The sequence below is a fragment of the Vulpes lagopus genome, chromosome 3, assembly GCF_018345385.1.
Source record: "Vulpes lagopus strain Blue_001 chromosome 3, ASM1834538v1, whole genome shotgun sequence".
In the NCBI taxonomy this organism is placed as follows: domain Eukaryota; kingdom Metazoa; phylum Chordata; class Mammalia; order Carnivora; family Canidae; genus Vulpes; species Vulpes lagopus.
In genome coordinates this window covers 119,131,951-119,149,849 of record NC_054826.1, presented here as the reverse complement: position 1 = coordinate 119,149,849, position 17,899 = coordinate 119,131,951, and positions in this window count along the sequence as shown.

Sequence of the window (17,899 nt, the reverse complement as noted above, 5' to 3'; positions counted from 1 at the left end):
GCCTATATAAGGGGATCATACTTCTCAGCTTCCTTGGCATTGGGCAAACCATGCAACTAGTTAAGGTCAATGGGTTGTGTGCTGAAGGGACATGTCTCAGATACTAGTGCGAGTGAGAAATAAATGTTGGTTATTGTATGATTCTGAGAGTTGGTGGTTTTTAGAAGAATGTTTTAACTGTAGTATATTTTGGTTTATCGTAATATGGGGTATATTCACTTTCTATTGCTGTGCAACAAATTATCATGAATTTAGCAGCTTAAAATAACACTCTTCTATTTGTCCACAGTTCTACAGGTCCAGAGTCTGGATGCCTCAAGGCTGAAATCAGGGTATACGTTGATCTGTATCCTAATCTAGAGGTTCAATTTTGGAAAGTTCTATTTCTGAGCAACCTTGAGTTGTTGGCCTTATTCATATCCTTGGAGTTGTAGACTGAGGATCTCTTTGTCTTACTACTCGTTGGTCTGGGACCATTCTCGGCTTCTAGAGGCTGATCTCAGGTTCTTGCCCTGTGGCCTCTCCTTCACCAGCAAAGAATCTCCCTGAAACAATCCTTCTCATGCTTAAGTCTCTCCAATGCCCCTTTCTATGACCAGTTAGAGAAAACTCTCTGCTTTTTAAAGTCTCAGGTGATTAGATCATCCTCACTGGGATAATATTATCTTAAGGTCAACTATGGCACATAACACAACCTAGTTATGAGAATAAAATCCATCATCTTTATAGTCCTAGAGATTATGCAGGACAATTTACACCAAAGGGGCTGAAAATCTTGGGGTCCATATATTTTTTTAAAGATTTATTTATTTATCTTAAAGAGAGAAAGATTGAGAGAGAGAGAGCACAAGCAGGAGGGGCAGAAGGAGAGGGAGAGAGAATCTCAAACAGACTCCACACTGAGCATGGAGCCCCAACATGGGGCTTGATCACACTACCCTGAGATCACAACCTGAGCTGAAACAAAGAGTCCAATAATTTACCGACTGCACCACCCAGGCACCCCTCCTGTTGTCTATATTAAGATTCTATCTAACATACAGTCAGTGAGTAAGACTCTTTGTTGGTCTATTTTTGCATGGGGAAGAATCTATACACCTAGGTCTTATCTAACAACTTCAACTCGTTAAAGTTATATAACGACTATTCTACTAAATAAAAAGCCATTGAATGGGGAAAAATTTCCATTACTTTTAATGGGAAAATTATGATGCCTTCCATCTCAACCAAAACATCCTTACACTTTTCAAAGATAGAAAAATACATTAAATGAACAATGAAAGCAAGTTTACTTAAGTACTAAGTAAAAAATAGAAAGCCAATAAAGTGTGCACATCAGATATAATGCAAAGAAGGCTTAATGTACTTGGCAAAAGAGGAAGATAAGACTTAATTATGGAGGTGTGTAAGGTAATCATTTCTTTGAAAGGTGCATTTTTCTTTCTATGCCATTTTCCTCAGTAATTTCCGAACCATTTTAGGGGCTGGTGGGTAGGTTATCTCACACTCAAACTACTTGAGAAAAAAAGGTAGAGCTCATATAAACACCTTTAGGACAAAACAAACCTAAATATGAGAACACTTATGGAAATAGTGCATGTGCAGAACATATCGAACCCTGTAGAAGACACTGCCTTCTATTCCTTTATCTTGGTGTGTACATACGGGGTAATCTTTTGGGTTCATCCAAATAGGGCTTGCAATTCAAATTTGTTCCACTTGATATTTTCTGACTTGCAACTGTTGTGTTGGGTAAATTGGAGAGTGTGTCTTTGCCTGAAACCATGTCAAACTATCACTTCTCATAGCATGCGTATTCAATGCGTTTTGGGGAAAAAACATTGGAGACTCCACGCTCCACGCAAAGGAATATATGTATGTATATATAAGTAGTTGTCCAAACAGTAGCATACTTTTCAAGAGCCATTAGGGCAGAAATGGACTGAACAGCTTTCATGTGATCTAATATTTAGATCTAATCCAAGGGTACATGGTTTAAGGACCCTCTGAAATAGGGTCAGAGTTAGTTTATATTTATTATCTGCTGTTGAAAAATCACTCTCTTTTCCCCATAGTTATATTGAAAATTAACAAGTCAAGGTTCATAAAGGGAAAATAATTGAGATTATATTTAAGCCAAAATGACTCATTTTGAGGTTACCACTGATTAGGAATTGTTGGATGAAACATACTTAATAAATGAATGTAGAGCTGACAGTAGATAGTTATTGGCTTTTGTAAATCTTTTTATTTAATTTTTAAAAAAGGAAATTTTCAAGTTAAATGTTAATTCCATATTTCAGGGTACTAGTCCCTATAGCACAAAAAATGATAATGAAAATATAATTTTAAAAAATCAGCACAAAAGCAAAAATAATGAAATTCTGTATCTTGCTTTAAAACGTTTTAGTAGGAACTGTCCATTTATGTTACAGTATTATATTTCTGTTTCCTAAATGCCATGTAGGGTACTTTTTTGGGGATTCTGAATGAGGCAGAAAGGCTGTAAGCCTCAGCTTTTCTCTTGTTATTTCCCCAAGTTAGTCTTACCTGAAAAATTCCTGAGAATAAGTTTATCTTTACTGAAAGTGGACAAAAGAATATTTTTGGTAAAGTCCCTTGACAGTTCAAGAGGAAAAAATACAGTTTTAACTGAATATTATATAAATAAAATACACTTGAACTAGTGCTTATAGAGGATGTTTCATGTGTCCTCAATACATTTATAATCCGAAACTATTTACCCTTGCTTCAATTCTAATATTTTTAAATAGGTTTATTAAAAACTAGCCCTCACACTGTACTTAGGGAGAAGTAGGTAGAGCAGTTTCTCTTCCCCACATTCTATCTTAGTTTATTACTTTGAGTCTGAATATGGAGAAGACTGAAGGAGAAGTCATCAGACAATTTGGGGACCATTGAATCTATCTATCTATCTATCTATCTATCTATCTATCTATCATCTATATATCTATCTACAGATCTATATATATCTCTCTATCTCTCTCTCTCTCTGAGAGAGAGAGCCAAAATTAAGAGACACCTAACTGACTGAGCCACCCAGGCACCCCCATCATGCAATTCCCTTTAAGCTATATATATTTATGGGTATTGCCTTATGCCACCTGATTCCCTCAAGATTTTTTGAGATGAAATGGTTTTTGATAGTAATTTTAGGACATTTTCCCCCGAAAGTGATGACAAGTTTGGAAGGCATTATGTTCTAACAGTTGAATAGGATTAAGTTCAACTGCAATAAAATCCTAATGACACTGACTTCATAGAAATGTATTTCTTTTTCATATAAATAGCATCTACAGGCAGGCAGTCTGAGACTATATGGAAGCTCCATAGTTCTTGGGATTCATGCTCTTTTCATATTTAATACATGATTTTTACGTCATTGTCCAAGACAGTTGCTGGTGGTTCAGCCAGCAGGAAGAACAAAGGAAGGAAGAAGAGGCCACAGGTACATGGTAGCAACCTCTTAGGAAGGTTTCCTAGAAAGCAAAACATTACTTCCTCTCCCACCTGGAATTTAGTTCTATGTCCCTACCTAATTACAGGGGAGTCTGGGTGGCTCTATATCTAGTTAAAATTTTGAGATTTTGGGATGCCTGGGCAGTGCAGTCAGTTAAGCATATGACTCTGTGGTTTGGCTCAGGCCCTGATTATAGGGTCATGGGACTGAGTCCCATGTCAGGCTCAGAGCTCAGTGTAGAGACTCCTTGAGATTCTCTCTTCCTCTCCCTCTGCCCCTCCTACTCATGTATTCTCTCTCTCTCTCTAAAATAAATAAATAAATACTTAAAAAATGAAAAAAAATTTTTTTGAGATTTTATTACAGTGGCAAAAGAGGAAAAGGGATCTTCTGGAAATCCTGAAAGACACTGGAAGAAAGAGCATGGTCTTTGAAGGCAGTCATATCTAGATTGTCAATCTAGCACTTATTAATTATGTGGCCTTGTGAAAGTGACACAAGTAAGTTTCCATTTTAAATCCTAAGACAAGGATGATATCACCTGTTCTTATGGTTATTATGGCCTGCCTTCCTAATTTCCATGAAGTATATCTCCAAAATAGTAAAACTCTGACTCTTGATATGTGCACCTTATACTGTATCTTCCAACACATTCAATCATCTTAGGAAACAACTCTTTGAAAACCTTCCTTCAAAGTCACATAAATCTCATTAAATTAGAATGCACTGCTTAACACAGCATGTTTGTACAGCAAATGTGGACTGAAAGAATAAATACATTTGAAGACTATTCCCATGAACCCCATTATACAACTGTATAATAAATATTGACTAGATGGAAAGTGAAAGAAAAAATGAACTACTCAGGTTATTTACTTCAACAATAATTTTAAGTGAAATTATGCAGGCTTTGGGGGTAGCCCTTCCCTGATTCCACTCCTATTGTGAAGAGAGGGACTTTTTTTAAAATTAATTTTTTAGGACCACCTGGGTGGCTCAGTGGTTGTGTCTGCCTTCAGCTCAGGTCATGATCCGAGGTCCTGGGATCGAGTTCCCATCAGGCTTTCCACAGGGAGCCTGCTTCTCCCTCTGCCTATGTCTTTGCCTCTCTCTGTGTGTCATGAATAAATAAATAAAACCATTTAAAAATTAATTTTTTATTATGGAAGTATATTTGTTAGGGTTCTCCAGGAGAGAATCAATATGAGATAGATAGAGATTAAAAACATGTCTCTCTATATAGATACAGAAGTCTTTATATTTACATCTACATCTATATATAAAATTAAATTTATGATAAGGAATTGGCTCATGAGACTTTGAAGATTGAGAAATCCCATAATTTGCCATCTGCAAGCTACAGACTCAGGAAAGCTAGTAGAATAGTTCAAAGACCTGAGGTCAGGAGAGTCAATGATGTAGAATCCATTCTGAGTCTGAAGACCTGAGAACCAAAGGTCCCCATGGCAGGACTTGAGAACAGTCAGGCAGGGAGTAAATTCCCCTTTCCCCTGTTTTTTTTTTTTTGTTTGTTTGTTTGTTTGTTTTTGTTTTTTATTTTTTTGTTCTATTTGGTCCAGGAATGGATTGGATGATGCCACCCATATTAAGTGGGCTACCCGCTTCGCTCAGTTCACTGGTTCAAATGCTAACCTCCTCTGGAAACACTCTTGCAGATACATCCAGAAATAATGTTTAACCAGATACCTGGACCCCTTCCACATCCCAGTCAAACTGACACCTGAAGTTAACCATCATACAAAGGAGCAACAACAACAAAAATTTGGCTGCAAACAATCCAGAGTACAGAAAGAGTTAAAATAAAATATTAAAGCCCATCATTGTCTTCATCCCCCAAGATAACTGTGGTGTGTAGTATAGGATTTTTCCTTCCTTTTTTTTTTTTTTTTTTTGCTATCTATATTCAAACAAACACAGGGATAAGACTAAACACATGATTCTGCAACTTTTTTTTCCTTAACAGTACATCTTGGACATTGATCCACACCAGTTTATAAAAGCTGACCTCATTATTTTGACTGCTGTATAGTACTCCACAGTGTGGCTGTTCCATACATTTCTTGAGTAGTACCTGAATGTGGATGTTTCATCTGTGTCTGTTTTTTCTCTATGACCAATAATGTTGCCAGGAATGTCTGTGTGCAAATGTTTTTGCTTACATCTGTGGGGGAATGTCCTAGAAATTAGGTCATCTGGTCCAAGGATCTGCTCACTTGGCAGTGGAACACCAACTGACAAAACGCCAAAAGAAGCCATTTAGACATCTTTTGTTCACTATTCCCTTATTGGTGTCTGGACTAAAAAGATGGGGCAGAGATATAGAGTCCTTCCCATTTTTAGTGTCCATATCCCCATATACTTCTTTCCGCCAGCAGCTCAGCAGGTTGTTTTATTACCACTGAATGACCACTCTCGTGTAGGTGAGAGAAAAACAAGCCTGACTACTATCTCCCTGCTATACTGATAGCATTTCTGAAAGCAGAGATGATGCTTCAAGCAGACTATTTTCTTTAGGTCAGTGGTGAGCAAGCTACGACCTGTGGGCCAAACCCTGCTACCATCCCTTTCTGTACCATCCTTGAGCTAAGAATGGTTCTTAATGATTTTAAGTAGTTGGGTGTGGGGGAAAGACAAGGAATTTCAGCGATGCAGAAAAATGATATGAAATTCAAAATTGATGCTGGTGAAGTAGAGTTTTGCCAGAACCCAGCCACACTCATCATTCATATGTTGTCAGTGGCTCCTCTTTACAAAGCAAGAGTGGAGTGAAGTGGCTGCCACGGAAACTGTATGGCCCAAAAAGTGGAACCTATTTACCATCAGGCCTTTTGCAGAAAATATTTTTTTAACTGTTCCTTCATTTACTTTTTATTAAAGTATAATGAATATACTGCTATATTAGTTCCAGATGTACAATATGACTCAACAATTCTATACATTTCTCAGTGCTCATCATGATATAGTGTATTCTCTATTGTTGTGTCTATTTCTCGGTTTGTCACTATTTTACTTTGTTCATTTGTTTTGTTCCTTAAATTCCATGTATGAGTAAAATCATCCAGGATTTATCTTTCTCTGACTCATTTCACTTAACATTACACCAGCTGAATCTATCCATATCATTGGGAATGACAAGATTTCCTTTTTTATGGCTGAGTAATATTCCATTTTGTGTATATGTGTTTGTGTGTATGTGTGTATCTCGCATATTCTTTATCCATTCATCTATGGATGGATACTCAAGCCTCCCCTAATTAAAAATGGTCAGGAGCACCTGGGTAGCTCAGTCAAGTTGATCATCTGACTCTTACTTTCTGCTCAGGTCATGATCTCAGGGTCCTGGGATTGAGCCCTTCTTGGAGTCTGCTTGGGATTCTCTCTCTCCCTCTCTTTGCCCCTCCCCCTGCTCAAGCACACTCTCTCTGTATTTTTCTAAAATAAATAAATAAGATCTTTAAAAAAATGGTTAGAGCATCTGAATAAACATTTTACCGAAGAAGACAGACAGATGGCCAACAGACATATGAAAAGATGCTCAACATCACTCATTATCAGGGAAATGCAAATCCAACCACAATGAGATACCACTCACACCTATCAGAATGGCTAAAATCAAAAACACAAGAAACAAGAGGTAATGGAGAAGATGCAGAGAAAAGGGGAACCCTCTCACACTGCTGGTGGGAACAAAAACTGGTGCAGCCACCCTGGGGTAGGGAGGTTCTTCAAGAAGTTAAAAACAGAGCTACCCTATGATCCAGCAATTGCACTACTGGGTAATATTTACCCAAAGAAAAGGAAAGCACTCATTCAAAAAGATATGCACTCCCCTTATAACCAAGATATGGAATCCCACCATTCCTTCAGGTCTGAGGTACTATTTTTTCTTCTGTGCTAGTCTCACGTTTTCTTTTCCAAATTCTTCCTATCACTCTGCATGTTATTTCTTGTTTTCCTCCAACAATTCTCTGAAGATAATACTGCAAATTAGCAAGGCCCATTTTAATAGTGAATTGCATTTTCCCACTTGCCAAGTTCCAGAGGTAAAATATATTTTAAGGAAAATGGAAAATAATGGTTTTGACTTTGGTCTAAAATTAATTTTGGTCACAATATTAACACAAAGCTAATGAAATTCAGAATGGAGGGGGATTTTTTTAAAAAATGAATAACAAAACATAGCTCTTAATCTTTTAGTCCTACTGTTCCCTAGAAAGACTGATTTAATTGTAGGGTAGGAACCAGAGGAACTGCTACCCCTTTACATTTGGGGTCCATCAAAACCAAAAAAATCTTAACCCTTTCTGAACCAGAACTGGCCAGAGGCTGAACGGCTGCTAAAGTATTACTGGATGCCTTGGTGGCTCAGCGGTTAAGAGTTTGACTTTAGCTCAGGCTGTGATCCTGGAGTCTCAGGATTGAGTCCCACATCAGGCTCCCTGCAGGGAGCCTGCTTCTCCCTCTGCCTGTGTCTCTGCTTCTCTCTGTGTCTCTCATGAATAAATAAATAAGATCTTAAAAAAATAAAGTATTACTGGAAAAGCCTATGTCTAGGCTTATGGGAAGAGGGGGGAGGGTTGAGTTTATTTATTTATTTATTTATTTTTATTTTTGGGGGTTGAGTCTTTTTAGATTAATTTCCGGGCTCTCAGGTGATTGCCTGCCAGGACAGAACAGGAGTAAGCACCGAAAGAGAGTGTATGAGAAGGGATTCTGGTCGCCCCTTTCAGGTAGACTTCATATTGAGAAGTCTGTGTGGAGCCATGAGGTGGGGCCGTGGTTAATGGATGGCTCAGGGAACCAGCTTGGAAACAAGACAGCTCCTTGAGGATTAGACCAGGACATCCCCCTTCTCAGAACCAGCTTTGCCTGGGACTCATTACAGATGTGAGCTATCAGGCCCCCACCCCAGACCTACTGAATCAGAAAACCCTGGGGTTGAGGCCGAGCAATCTGTGCTGTCACAAGCCTTCAGGTGAGGGTAATGCTTTTGTGCAAGTTTCAGGATATTCACTGCATTCAATCCATGCCTCAGGGCTCAGTGTGGAGGCAACACTAGAGAACTCACCAGAAACTGTTAAGCTTGAAGCTTCCTGTTTGTTGGCTGGGTGTTTCTACCGTGCTGGCTACTGTTTATCTAGTGCTAGTTATTGTGTCTCAGGTACTGTAGCACATTTAAATAACGAGAGCTAGCATCTATTGAATGTATTCCAAACACTGTTCTAAGTGCTTTCTTCTACATGCACACCCCCCCCCCCCCCCCCCCCGGATTCTGAGAACAATCTAATGAGGCAGCTGCTGTCAATACCTCCAGGACACAGATGAGAAAACCGAGACACAGAGTAGTCACGTTGTTTGCAAAGGGTCAAGACAAGCAAAGACAAGACCCAGGATGTGAACCAGGTGCTCAGGCTCCAGAGCCATAGTTCCGACGTACTGTGGCTGATATTCCGAGATGCATTAATTAATTTAATGCATCATTTTATTCCCTTCAACTTACTTAGAAAGTGAAATGCATTGGGGCGCCTGGGTGGCTCAGCAGTTGAGCATCTGCCTTCGGCCCAGGGTGTGATCCTGGAGACCTAGGATTGAGTCCCGCATGGGGCTCCAAGCAGGGAGCCTGCTTCTCCCTCTGCCTGTGTCTCTGCCTCTCTCTGTGTCTCTCATGAATAAATAAAATATTTTTTAAAAACGTCAGGAACAGTGTGGTGATTTACACAGTATGGCTACTTTCAAGCTTGAGAAACCTGGTCTCATCACACTGGCCTTCTGTCTTGTTCTGGTAATGTGCCAAGCTGGTTCCAAACTCAGGTCCTTTGCCTGCTCTTCCCTCCCTCTGGGATGTCCTATCCCCAGCTCTTAGCTGCATCATTCATTGTGTTAGCTAGGATGCCAGGAGAAATCACTCAAATAAGGGGGCTGAATGCTATTGGCAGAGGGGAGAAAGGCAAGGGACAAAAGCAGAAAAGAAATGGAATGTGTTTTGTTTTGCAGAACCAACACACCCTTGGATCCAGCCAAGAAGACATCCAACTAGATGTCTCACCAGATTGCTCCTTACCTGAGCGGGTTTGGGCCAGCCTGGAGCTGAGGGCCAGCACAGAGCACTCCCCTGGCACCCCCAGCTGACCTGAAGTTACCGTTAGCTCTTTACAATACTAAGACCTCCTCCTATGGGCAGAATTTTCTGCCAATTTTTTGAACATATGATGTATGTGCTCGCAGGCTGACACCCTAGGCATTTGCTATTGAACCACAATTGCCTCTGCAAGCCCCCTGCCTCGCCCCACCCCCATGCACTGGATAAAAGCTAACCCCAGGGGGAGACAGTGCCTCCATAGATAGAGTTAGTTCCCTGTCTCCTTCCTGATTTATAACAAGTAATGAAAAGTGTTTTTGCTTCCGACTCTTACATTGGTTGTATTCCATTTGATATCCACGCAGCAGAGTTAGGTTACAACATTCAGGGTTTGGCTGGAGGGTCTTATTCTTAGAGAGGCCTTCCCCAGTCATTTTGTCTAATGTCACCCTTCTCCGTGGTCCCCACCCCAGGCCAAGCATTAGCACCTCAACCTTCTTATTCTTGGGGGCCATTTTCTAAAGTAATTTTATTTTTATTATTTTTTAAAGATTTTATTTATTCATGAGAGTCACACAGAGAGAGACAGAGACACAGGCAGGGGGAGAAAGAGGCTCCCTGTGGGGAGCCCAATTGGGACTTGATCCCAGATCCCCAGGATCAGGCCCTGAGCCAAAGGCAGATGCTCAACCACTGAGCCACCCAGGTGCCCCTAAAGTCATTTTAATTACTCACTGGTTTATGTCACCTCTCATTGGTCCCTTCCTGAGAACCTGCACTCCCTGGGAGCAGCGCCTGGTCCCTGTCCCTTGGGCTCACCACCCACCGCAGCAGCCCCAGAGCCCACCAGGGTGGCTGGTACCCAGTAAGGGAACCCTACCCACTTGCCTCAAGCCTCCCTGGGGCGAAACTCCAGATGCCTCGCATTGCCTCCCCACTTCTCCTCTCAGGGCCTGATCTGAAATCTGATCCTGGGTTTGTACCAGGGGCCCTACCCCTCTGTGAGCATTCCTGGCTGTGCCAGAGCTGGGAGTGTGCACAGCCCTGCCTTCTGCCTGGAGAAGGGAGGGTGAGAAGCTGCTGTGCTTGGGGCTTGCCCAGAACAGCAGCCTGAGCTCACCTTTCTAGCCCAGAGGCCTTTTTGGTTCTGATGGTGATTATTTGAATGAGGCATTTTTAACTGCACAGTCCAAGGGCTTCTTGGCAGGGGACCCATTAACACTGGCCTAAGAGGGAGTCACCTAGAGGGAGTGAAGCCCCAGGGACCACTCTGATAGCTTTGGCAGAGGCGGGGCCTCCTCTGTCACCGTGGCTTCCCCAGGCAATCAAATGGGCAGCCGAAAGGATTGCTCACTTAGCATCTCCAGCCTCTGGTCTCAGAGGCCGCTGGGGACCGTCTGCTCCGCTGCCTGCAAATCAACCATCTGCCTCCCAGGCTCCTTCCCACCCTCCCTCCATCTCTCTTTCCTCCCTTCTTCCTCCCCTACCTCTTCTCCCTCCTCCCTCCCTTCCTTCTTTTCTTTCTTCCTCCCATCCCTCCTCCTTCCTCTCTTCCTTTCCTCTTCTACCCCCTTCTCTTCCCTCCTTTCCTCCTTCTCCCTCTCCTTCCAACTTTCCTTCCCTCCCCCCTGCCCTAAGGTTGTTACAAAGGTTCTCTGAATTCCCCCCTTTCTACCTCTGATCCCTGGCAATTGGCTCCACCCACTGCATCCCTTTCTCCTGCATCTGGCCTGCCTTGGAAAATCTGAAATATCAAGATGACCTACTTTCACTTTGTAGGTAGAGGCCATGGAGCTGTGGCTAGATAAACGGCAGAGGTGTCCAGCAGGTGGGAATTGTGGGCCCTACCAGTTGTCTGGTGGGGCTGGTGGAGGCTGCTTGCAGGTGCACATTTTCAAAGCCTGGCTCCTCTGGGCAGCATTCACACACCTGGAGCATTTTAGGGCACCTCTTTTGGCAGCAAGTTGAACAGAAGCTGGGATTTCTATAGCCAGAGTGCTACATGGCACCCCATATTTACTGAGAGCTACCACCACTGTGCCAAGTAAGCAATGTGATCCAGGTAGGAGTAATCATGATCACTTCAGGCAAGCACTTTGCACACACCGTCTCATGGGGATGCTCCTCGAAGCTCTTGTGAGATGGGTATGATTTGTGCCCATTTTTTAGAGGAGAAAACTGAGGTGTAGAGGGGTCGAGTTGTACAGCTTCTCAAATGACAACTCTGTGAGGTGAAGATTCTAATCTCCATTTTATTCAAGAAAATCCTGAGGCTCAGGGTAAAGACCCCACAGCAGAGAAGTAGGAAACCCAGGGCTGGGCAGCAGTCCCCAGTGTATGCTAGGCTAGGATGTTGTGTACAAATAAACTAATACCATTTGTGAAATTTTAAAATTCAGTTGCTAGGAGAAACATTTACTTATGCAGTGAGGATTTCCTGCACAGTAGGTGGGTATCAGACTCAGTGGTGGTGCAGTAGATAGTAAATATGACCTCACACCGCTTTCTCTTTAGCTAGGGCCCTTTGCAGTGTGATTGCCCTTCCCCCATCAGGGGGTAGAGGCTAAAGCCCTGCCCCTTGCATCTAGGAGAGAGGTGACCTCAGCTGGCAGCCAACCACCTCCCAGAAACAGTAGTGTGGCTGCCCAGCAGCTGACTGTGGATGCGTGAGGGGAGCACAGGTGAGAGCAGAGAACTACCCACCTGAACCCAGCCCCAAATGCCAACCACGTGATCGTGAGCACACTCAGCATCTCTCAAAGTGAAGTCTCCAGCCCAGCCACATCAGCATCTTTGGGGCACCTGTTAGAGGTGCAGATGTTCAGACTCACCTTAGAACTGGTGGATCATGCTCTCTGGGAGTAGAGCCGAGTGACCTCCTTGTTTAAAAAAAGCCCTCCCGGGTGATTGTGAACAAGCTAAAATTTGAAGACACACTAAACTAAGTATGTTATGTGTTATTTTAAGCCACTAACCTAAAGAGGTTAACTGATAGAGATGTAAAAGAGAAACTCACCCATGCCCTTGAGATGCTTAAATTTCATTAGGGGAGATAACACATTCTTAAACATAAAATGTGTGCAGTGTAGGGGGCCCGATGTTAAAATTATAAACCAATATCTCGGGACGCCTGGGTGGCTCAATGGTTGAGCAACTGCCTTCGGCTCAGGGCGTGATCCCAGGGTCCTGGGATCCAGTCTCACATCAGGATTCCCACAGGGAGCCTGCTTCTCCCTCTGCCCAAGTCTCTGCCTCTCTCTCTGTGTCTCTCATAAATAAATAAATAAAATCTTTTAAAAAATAAAAATAAAATTATAAACCAATATCAGATTGCATAACAATGAGCCCTCATATTTATTTAAAGTTTTATTTTTTATTTTTTATTTTTAAGCAATCTCTACTCCCAACGTGGGGTTCGAACTCACAACCCTGAGATCAAGAGTTGCATGCTCCACCTACTGAACCAGCCAGTTGCCCCTGAGAACTAGTATTTATGTGAAGGCTTACTAGGTGCCTGGCTATGAAGCGCTTTGCATTCATTATTTTACTAATCCCTCATAGGAACTCTTTGAGGTTGGTGCTATGCTTATGTCCATTTTATCAATGAAGAGACTGAGGCCTAGACAAGATAAGAGCTACTCCTGAGGTCACTGAACCAGCCAATGGCAGAAAGAGATTCCATCTAGGTATCTGCCAGACTCTGGAGGCCATGCTCCTGGGTGTTGTAGGATCCAGACCCACATACACTGCAGCAATCATGCTGTGAACGTCCAGAGGGAGAGCCTTGCCATTCCACAGTGGAGTCAAGAGGGGATTTATGGCAGAGGGAGTGCCTGGGTTGACCTCAAAGTCCAGACCGAAGAGAAGAAGAATTTCAGATGGGGGAGCAGCTTGGGCAAAGGTGAGGGAACAGGCAAGCCTTAGGAAGACACAGTCATTTCGTTGGCAGGAGGGAGTGTTCCAGGGAGGGAATGCAGCAGAATGAGCAATTCAGAGACTTACAAAGATCCAGCATTAATAATCTTGTTGGACACGAGGTGTGGAAAGGTTATTTGAAATATTAAATTATTGAACTCGGCATTGACTGGATGCCTTCTGCATTCTGGGTAGTGTGGTCTCTGAATTGGTTTCCCTCCACCGTTTGACTCTACATGGTGGAAAGGTGTTGGACTTGAAAGGGTAGGAGCAAATTTTTACCCTTGCTTTAGTGTGATCTCTTGCCCACATTGCTTTATATAGGTTCCCCCCAACCCAGAAACTTATTGAGAGAGTAAGACCACTCTCCTTCTGCTTTCCTGCATTTACATATCGACATATCAAAAGAGGGAATACTTAAGTGAGCATCTACTATTGTGATCAGCATTCTATCATGTGAAGATGCTGCCCCTGTTCCCAAGAAATTGAGCAATCTAATTGGACAGGACACTGTTTGGCGCAGATTCTAAGGATTATTTCCGGTGAAAGCAGAGAAAAATCAGTGTAGGTTGGAGAAACCAGGAAGACCTTCCGGGAGAAGCCAGTACTGATGTGGAAGGAAAGTTCAGTACGATATTCAGTATGTCAGGGCCATCCTTAGAATCAACTAGAAGCTACTCTTATCCAATTTAGATAAACAAGAGGTGACCCTTTGCCTTTTTAAAAGTTTCTTGGCACTTTTCCAATCTCAATTAGCGAATGTGTGTCACCTCTTGGATTGGTTCTGCTTGGAGTGCCATCTTTTAAAGGATTTTGAGTCTCTTGCCAGCTGCAGAGGAATGAGTGCTGGAATCAATTGGTGATGTCTGCCCCAGGTGTGGAAGGAGCCAGGGGGAATGTTCTACATATACGACTTCTCTCTCCCACACGCTCCCACACTTTTCTCTGGGGATTAGACTAAAACATAACTTTTTTCATAGGCCCAACTACCTGAAATCTTTAACTAACTGGACTTCATACCTTGCTTTTGACTTTTCGGACAGAGAGGCACATAAGAAAAATCAAACATATCAAACAAATATTTGAAAAGAATCTTCAAAGCTTCCTTTCTGTTCAGCTAGTTAAATTTTAAACTGATATCTTGTTCTTCATTTAAAGTATTATTTAGAGTATTATATTCTGAAAGATGACGGTGAGGTATAAAAAAATCCTGGATTATTAAGGATAAACTATTTGTATAAACACCAAGCTGTGTTCTGTTAAAAACATGTGTTCTTAGATGAAAGCCTGTTTGCATTAAGAAACACTCATTTAAGGATGTAGTTACTTGCTGCAGTGGTATTAGGTGATTCTGAAAGTGTTTGGTTCTAATTAATGTTGGATAGCAACTCTGTGTTTTGAGGATAGAAATCAAGAAGAGAAGTGGGTCACAAGGAGGCGATTTCTTCTTGATTAGACAACAACAATAGCAAGAAGAATGGGGTGGAGGTTAGTAGCGCTCTATACTGCACAACTCTGGGAGAGGCCATTTGTAACAGTTATTTGCAACACAGCCAATGGGATTTTCTGGCATTCCATATAAGCCAAGTTCAAGTTTAAACGCCAATTTCAGTTTAGCCCAACAAATATTTATTCAGCATTTACCAAGTATATTCGAAAAAACAATAGGATATATATATATATATGATGGGTTGATTAAAAAGAACTGACTCAGGCACCTGGGTGGCTCAGTGGTTGAGCATCTGCTTTCAGCTCAGGTTGTAATCCCGGGGTCCTGGGATCGAATCTCGAACCAGGCTCCCTGTAGGGAGCCTACTTCTCCCTCTGCCTGTGTCTCTGCCTCTCTCTCTGTACCTCTCGTGAATAGATAAATAAAATCTTTAAAATTAAAAAAAAAAAACTGACTTGATTTTGGAGGCTGAGCCATGGAGAAACCCAAGGGCCAATGATATAGTTCTAATCTGAAGGCCTGCAAACCAGGAATACCTACAGTCCAAGCTCAGGGGATGATCAACCTCGGGTCTAGGAGTCAGGCCCTGGAAGCAAATTCTCTCTTCTTCTATCTTTTTTTATCTCAGATGTTAATCTCATCCAGAAACACTCTCACAGACACATCCAGAAATAATGTTTAGCCAAATATCTGAGCATCCCTGGTCAAGTTGATACATAGTATTAACCATCACACCATTATGTTTAACACTGAGAATACAGAGGTAGATAAGGAAGGGTCTCTCACCTGGAGGAGCTTTCAGCACAGTGGGGAGGAAGACTGATAATGATAAGACAGCTCAATGATCATTAGTACAAAGAGAGGTCCTGGTGATATGGGGGTACAGGCAAAGGGCACTCAGCCTGGCCAAGGATAAGGGAGCAACAAGGAGTAGGGCTTTCTGGAAGAGATGATGTTTGAGTTGAATCTTAAAGTATGAGTAGGAGCTTCCATGGAAAACAGGATTTGGGAACGTTGCTCCAGGCAGGAAAAAAAAAGTGTGGCCAAAGGCATGGACATGTGAACAGTCACATGGTGTGTGAACACTGAGCCATTTGGTATTGCTCCCAAAGGTAGGTGTAGGATTATGTGTGGCTGGCACTCGGACAAGGAGCTCAGAGAGGACACTGATGCTATACTAAGCTTTTGGGACTTTTTACTGAGGGTACCAGGGACTCAATGAAAAGCTTCAAACAGGGTTCAGATTTTCCTTTAGCAAAGTCACTCTGGTGAACAGTGTGAAGGAAGTGCAAGAATAGACATGAAACAAAAGACCTCTTTCCTCCCTTGTGCAAAGAGAAGGGGAAGAATGGAAAAAGTTCAGGAGACAGTCCCTAGAGCTTTGATCTCAACTAGCACAGAATGCTAAAACTTGGAGCTAGAACAAAGTTTAGGTAACTTTGAGAGTCTTTATGAAAACCACAGGACCAAAATGGAGCCACTTAGGCTATGTGACCAAACCTGGGCTTAATACCTAACTTTATTGCAGGTCCAACCTCCTTGGGAAGCGTCAGGAACTTCCTGGTCAGCACCAATGAGGTTAATCTGTCACCAGGACCCTCTCTATCTGCTTTCCAATAGGATGATGAGATAATCCATCTAATAAGATCCCTGCCATCCCCCTAGGGAACAGTGACCTTGACTGGAAAAATCCTCTTTTTTCCCCCTGCTAATAACTTCCTTGCCCCACGCTCTTTCCTATAAAAAACCTTCCATTTTGTACAACTCCTTGGAGCTCCTCTCTGCTTGCTAGATGGGATGCTGCCCAATTCATGAGTTGCTTAATAAAGCCAATTAGATCTTCAAATTTACTCAGCTGAATTTTGTTCCTTAACATTCTGGTAAGAGATTCAGAAGAGTTGCTTTTACTCAACTTCAGGCATAGAACCAGAGTTAGATTCTGCAGAGATTTTTGAAATAAAATTTGGTGAGAACCGACCCTAGAAAAACCTATGCACGTGAGCTCGATGTTCATGTTCTAGGATATTCATAAGCACATTACTCAAGACAGATCCAAATGGAAACAGCCTAAATGTGCCTCATCAGCAGACTGGGATTTGATTGTATGTCCATGTAATAATATAGTAGGTACTATGTTACATGCATATGGTGTTATACATGAATATAGTGGTGCAAATAAACGTTAAGAGCTAATGAAACTATAAGGATGAATCTAAAGAACATAATACTGAGCAAAAAAAAGACACAAAGAATCCATACATATGATTCCATTTCTATAAGGTTTGAAATTAGGCAGAATGAAACTATATTGTTAAGGGACGTATCTATCTATACTTTGTAAAATACAAAGGAAGGCAAGAAATGCTTACCTCAAAATCCTGGGGGAGTGTTGGTTGGCAAACTGGCCCCGCACATAGAGGACAAGGAGAGTCGAAGGGGCAGACAGCTCCAGACGGGTAGGTGGCAGGGTTAATAAGCAAGGGAACTTAGGGACAGCCAAGACAGTAGATCTCGGCATCTGCCTATGAGAATCTTAAAAGTTTAAATAGAGGCTTTAATGAGGTTCATTTGTGTATATTACCTAGAAGGTCTCCACAACTCATTGCTCATTCAAGGCTCTGTCCTTGGACCAGCTGCTAGTGTGGGAATGGTGGCCAGAATGTACAGGGCAAGTTCAGTGGGGCATGTAGGGAACCTCTGATTGCCTGGGTCCAGCTCGTGGGTCAGCTGGAGGTCATGTCTTCTCCGTGACCGCCTCCAACAGGATCTCAGCTGTTTCCACTATGCAGAGAAATATGGACACCACCTGGGGGCAGCTCCATAAATTCCAAGGTGAACCTCTCAAAGGTTGGTCTAGAAAGTTTGAGCTTCTGAAATAATAATAGATTCAGAGCTATAAAAGGAAGACTCATTTTTTGTTTGCTCCATGTCTTGGGAGCAGGTGCAAAATCAC